We start from the raw sequence: 5,956 nt of genomic DNA on the forward strand, positions 1-5,956 counted from the left end.
CAGATCAGGAACAAACCTCTATCTTTAGGACGGTGTCGTCCTTGCCACCTTGTCCCATTTCTATACTTCCTTTTTTTAACCTTTAAACATCCAGCGTGACCCAAAACTGACTCCATGTGGTTTGGAGACATTTCTCAAGGAGTCCTGTTGCAAGCTATGCTGAAAAATACATAATGTAGGTGACAACGCTGCAGTTAAGATTGAGTTAGCTTTAGACGAAAGATGACAATCTGAAACAAGTGCTCCAAGGTGAAGTTCAGGGGCGTTCCAACTCACCACAGACCTCGCAGTTCACATCATTTTCTGGAAACTTCTCTTAAAGTCCTACCATCTTGCCAAATCCTACAGATGGATGCCAAATACTGAACATCAAAAGACATGTAGAGAAGCATAGCAGCATGTATTCATTTAAATAGTTGTTGCTGAATGGTCACAGCGACCAAATTAATGACAGGAAGACATTTTTTACCACAACAAATTAAAAAAAAAAATCATTAACTTTCGTGGTTCTGTATAATATTAATGTATTTCTGTCATGAACTAAAATGTTGTTTTTATGTTGTGGCACTCTAAAACAGTCAGGATTGGGGAGGTGCACCCTGGTCCTCACTGTTCAATACTGTCAACAGTATATGGTCGATCACTTACAGTTTTATTTTGAAGTTTCATCCTCTTTGTGTCTTGGTGTCGCTTTCGACTCCTGCTACTCTCTGGAGTGCACTCTTTCATTTTGTGGAGGTAGCAATTCTGCATCAGAGGTGGTACGATGTAGACATGTTGGGTTTTCCAGTGTCTGTCTCCGTGCATCTCCCATAGACTTCAATACAGCTGTCACCACAATCTGGCACCGAAAGGACACTTGTTGACATAACGACGATTCCCTCTCTTTTAGGTTTCACATTTTCTGTTGTTCCTGTGCTCCTCCCCTGTCTGATCCCACCTCATCCCCTGTCTCCTGTGCCTCCACGTTTATGATTTGTCCTCAGTTTTCACATTACTTTACTTACTTACTTTTTGTTGGTCCATGTAATTCCTCTCTTTTTTACTGTGCACTCCCCCGTCACGTTCCCTCAGACGTTCCCACCAATCCTGGTCACCTGACTCCCACGTTCTCCTGCACCCTGCTCACATCACCTGCTGACACACCTGCTCCTCATTATCCCATCAGTCCGTCAGTGTTTGTGTGTTCCTGCCATCTGTTTCCCTGCTACCTGTTTACGACCGGCCTGCCCGTCCTGCCCCTCTGGACCTTGTTTGCTTGTTTGGACTGCTTTCTCATGCCAGACTGGCAGCCTCTTAATTTGAACCTTGATTTAGTAAAGTCGCATTTCTTCAACCTGCTCTGCCTCAGTGTGCCTTTAGGCCCTCAACCCTATTGCGATGAAAACACACCCATGACTTGTGTACACGTAACAGCAGCCTAGCTGTCACGGCCACGGCAGCTACTGGAAGTAGATCGGGTTTCAGCTCCTCTGATTCTGGGTAAGAAACAATTTCTGACAAAACATCATGGAGGCTCCTCACTTGCTGGTTAATATCACTGTGAAGGTGCTCAGGTGTGAAAGCAGCCTCCCTTCTCAGGCGATGGAGATAATAAGACTCAGTGTTATGGGTTTCCATTATCTACATCTGACTATTTGTCTCTACTGGCATGCTATACAACTTAACAATGTGAGTAACAAAGTTATCTCTGCAACAGTTTATCTAAAAGCGGGTTATTTTGCACTGCAGTGGAATGTATGTGTTTTAGTATCAGCGACTGTCTTATGATTGTAGAAGTATTTGTATATGTAACCACGTGTTAAGTACGGACATTTGGTTGCATGAACAAAACTGAAACAAACTGAACATTAAAATGTAAAGACGTATTTCAGTAAACCACTGGAAACACGTTTGGTTGGGTTTAAAATCTGTTCCCCGGTGACCACATGCATTTACACCTACGCAACTGTTCGTTGCACACCCTTAAATATCAGATGTATCCTCAGTAATTTTGTTCCAGAACCACGCCTGAATACCCATTCTTTCCAGTTTCAGAGCAGAAGCTGAGTGTATTTGCTTTTTATCGAAGTGTTAAGACAGGTGCACAGGTGCAGGCTACAGTGCTGCCGGGAAACAATGTAATCACAATAAAATCCCCCCAAAAAAGGAAAAAGCCAGGAGTAAATGAATGAGTTACCCCAGTGTGGAAACATGTAGCTGAACAAATGAGACTTTGACTGAATGACATGAGGGCGACGCTCCCATTAGCAGCGTTCCCACCTTGATGAGATGTCAAATCTTCTCTGACCTACAAAAACTGGCCCGCAAATTAAATCTCCCTTTGCGACCAAGTGACCCTCAAACACAGTGAAACGTAGTCGCACTGTAATCATCCAGTGGAGCCGTTACGTCGTTCCTGTCATCTGAATTATGTATTCATTGAGATATCAGAGTTCCTCATAGATGCCCTGTCAGTCTAAGCATCACAGGTATGTTCGGGGCATGACAGGGAAGCTAATACGGTGATATATGTGACTATAAAGCCTCTCTCAGTTCCAGTGGATTGATATTAAAAGTTCCCTGCTGAGGTGTAGACGCTATCGGCGCTGCTCCGCCAGGCCAGAGGGCTCGCGGTCTGAAACCTCTTCCTGCCTCTGCGGCTTTATTGGATTTTCTCTGAGCGTCTCCCAACAGCCGTAGCAGCTGTTTAAACTTGACGCTGCATAATTCAGAGCGCAAAGCACAAAGAGCAGTATGCGACATGATGCTGCCAGTACAGCCCGATGTAAAGAGGGAAAAATTCTGCTGCACGGGGGATGTCATCACAGCTCGAGAGGTGTTCTGGCATCTTAACATGCGGTCATTTTGCCTCAGCTGCGGCCGTGCTGATACATAACATATCAGTTCTTAGAGGAGCACCGATGATTATGGTACAGAGCACTCCTGCTGGGTTTTATTCCAGGAGGGTAATCACACACCTGTGACACCAGGTGAATGCTGTTAGCCAGATAAAGGATGGCTGCCAAGCCAAAGTCCAGAAAATGTGTAAAATAGAATGCAAATCCATCTGTTCGCGTCCACTACTGTTCTGTGAATGTCACGATCTACCTGGGTAAACAGCTGAGCGAGCTAATTCTGGAATGGGGTGCCGTAAACCATCGCAGAGCATGAGGAGAACAATGAGATGAGGTGATTAAGAGATTAAGAAAAAGTGGTGGAAATGTGGTGTTTACAGGTCGTCCTCATCAGAAAAAACCTCTTGTGGCTGTAGTGTGCAGCAAAGGAGGAAGTCAGGTGAAGCAGTCCACACATTCTTTCCTCCAGTAGAAGTAAAAATAGACTCTGGTAAAAGTAGAAGTACTGAGTCCAGTAAAGGTAATAAAGTACAGGCTCTGAAATGTACTCAGAGTATCAAAGTAATGAGTCTCCCTCTGAAGGATATTTCTGGTCAAAGCTGACTAAAGCTCACGTCACATTAATATAAATAAAACAAAAACTATTAAACTTAAAGGTAGAGTCAGTAGGATTTGTCCCAGCTGATCCTAAACGCACCACAAAGACAATTGACTGTTGAGTCTCATTCCCAGGACGTCAAATAGCCACATGTTGGGTTGGTAAAGCGTCCCGAGCAGCAACAGTGAGAAAATAAGAAAATCCAGGCAGAGTGCAATGACACGGAATCCATGATTCCCCTCAAAGGCATTCAAAATAAGGTAACGAGCCTTTTCCCGAAAATGCAAAAAGGAGAAAATTTGGACATTTGCGTTCAAATGTGGGGAGGAAAAGTACAGTAACAAAGTATTTGCTCTTGTACTTGTGCTCTTGGCTCTGTTACCAGTGCAGCTCCCTGTACTGCTAAAACACAGCGCAACACATTATATCACAGGTCACACATTCTGATGACTCATCGGATGTCGTGGATTATCTTTCGTATCATCTTCTTGAATCACTTCATGACTGAAGGCCTGGAGCTCAGAGTGTGTCGGATCAACCAACGTAAATAAACATTCACAAACACTGAAAGGCTTGAGGCTGAAACATTTGCACTGATTTTATTCCCCCTGTTGTGTCAAATGTCAAGATTCATGTAAATGTCGTTTTACGACTCACTATAGAGTAAAGTGAGTGTTTATTATGGGCGTAGTGGCGAGGGGCGAGTTGAAATGCAGCACTAAACTGCAGAATTTCGGGCTCCACCAGTTTACAGCGGTTCTGCCATTTACCTGCCGTGTAAAATTTGGATTAAATGCACTGAGCCATATAAGTATTGAGTCGAATTTATCTCTGGGTAAATTGCCTCCTCTAATTATTCTTGCAAAATCCAGATTCAGGTGTAAATATGCATCAGACTGTGGAGAGAATTAAAAGACAACATTGCGGCGGCATTTTAAGCCGTCACATCCTTGAATAGTAATGACTTCTCTGACAGAGGCTCTGTTTAATATGCAGGCGCAGCTAAAGACGGTCAGGTCTTTTCTGTTGTATGTCCTTTTAAGAGAATGAGTATGAAAGTGGAGACATGTTAGTTGTGCTGCCTCCAGGCTGGTGTGCAGCAGTGTGTGTGTCCCTCCTTCTACACAAAACCTGTAAAAGCTCCGGGGAGCTGCTCACGCTCTACGTGTGGAGTGATTCCGAAGTCGTGCTTTGAGGCTAAAAAGAGACGGACCTCTGAAATGCAGAGCCGCCAAATGTCCTGGATGTGTCGACCCTCCGGAGAGCCGGCCGATGCGGCAGCATCCTGCTGACGCTGCTGGTCACTGAGCTGATCCGCTGGACCAAGAGGGATTCATGTTCAAGGACAGGTTAGTGTCATTGCTGCGGGAAGTGAGAGAATCACGCTTTCATCCAGGGCTGTATTGAAACATTTCTTTACGCTCAGTAGAGCTGATATGGCCCCATAAATAAGCAAAGCTTTTTGTTTGTGAAATATGTACAAAGTTGGTGCAGAAAACACAAATCGACACAAATTTGAAAGATGCACCGCGTGCATATGTGTATTTGTATGTAAATAACTGCATATATGATCTGTGTTAAACATAACATAGCACAGATTCATCCTTTTGACACCGTGAATCTCTGCCCACAAACTGTTTCAGTGAACTGGAACAAATCATATAGAAAGTAGTTATAAATACATTTATCACTACTCCCTCTCCAGTTTTCCTTTTCCTCTCAGGTATTTGGGTCAATTAACGCCAGTGTGCACACATCAGATTAAACTACACCAGAGACCCAGTTGGACAGTATTCGGATTCTTGGGAATAATGTAGAGCAGAAATTCATGACTCTCGCCACGCTCACTGAGGAGAAAAGGCAGCCTAACACATTCTATCACCCTGCAGATAATTTCCCAGTAAATGAGAGAACAGCGACATGAAACCTCTCCACATTATGCAGCGGACCCTGAGGACCCCGATCAAGGACCCCTGGGGGGCCCCAGACTCCACTTTGGAAACCACTTCTTCTTCTTGAAGGTGCAACTGCCATAAAAATAGATAAAAGAAACTTGTGAAGCAGCTTCAGAAGTCTTCTTTTTTAATGTGTGTGCAGTGTTGAACTGGGTCAGACTGTCATTGGCCACTCTGTCTCTGGGTTTGGTCCTCTGTGTGGCTCTCAGCCTCCGCTGTCCACTCATGACTGATGTCTCCTGCAAACTGGGTTAGCTTACTATATGCTGTCGTACGAATACACCTTATAGTACATGTAACATATTCTGGGCTCATGGCTGATAGACCAGACCTACTCAACTGGCGGCCCATGAACCGAGTGCAGCCCTTTAACAGCCCCTTTCTGACCCTTTGTCCATTTTGTCAGGCATATTAGTCTGTTCATTATTATGTCTGTTACTAAGCAAAGCAATATTCATTCAAAGGTTCTAACCCAAGCCATTTAAGCAGATGGGGAATTAAACTACTTTTGAAACTAAAAAAGGTCTTCATCTACTTTCGTGGATTATGTTCCTTTTTCGGTTGGG

General features: G+C 44.1%; 1 long non-coding RNA gene across 1 annotated transcript; it reads left to right on the plus strand.

Annotated features, from left to right (window-relative positions):
• The first annotated feature begins 1,243 nt into the window (after positions 1 to 1,243).
• LOC119012835 lies at positions 1,244 to 5,499 on the plus strand. The gene is made up of 3 exons (XR_005072613.1): positions 1,244 to 1,482; positions 4,524 to 4,784; positions 5,325 to 5,499. It is a non-coding gene; the product is annotated as an uncharacterized LOC119012835 (long non-coding RNA).
• The last annotated feature ends 457 nt before the right edge of the window (positions 5,500 to 5,956 follow it).

Source organism: Acanthopagrus latus, chromosome 22 (assembly GCF_904848185.1).
Source record: "Acanthopagrus latus isolate v.2019 chromosome 22, fAcaLat1.1, whole genome shotgun sequence".
NCBI lineage: Eukaryota > Metazoa > Chordata > Actinopteri > Spariformes > Sparidae > Acanthopagrus > Acanthopagrus latus.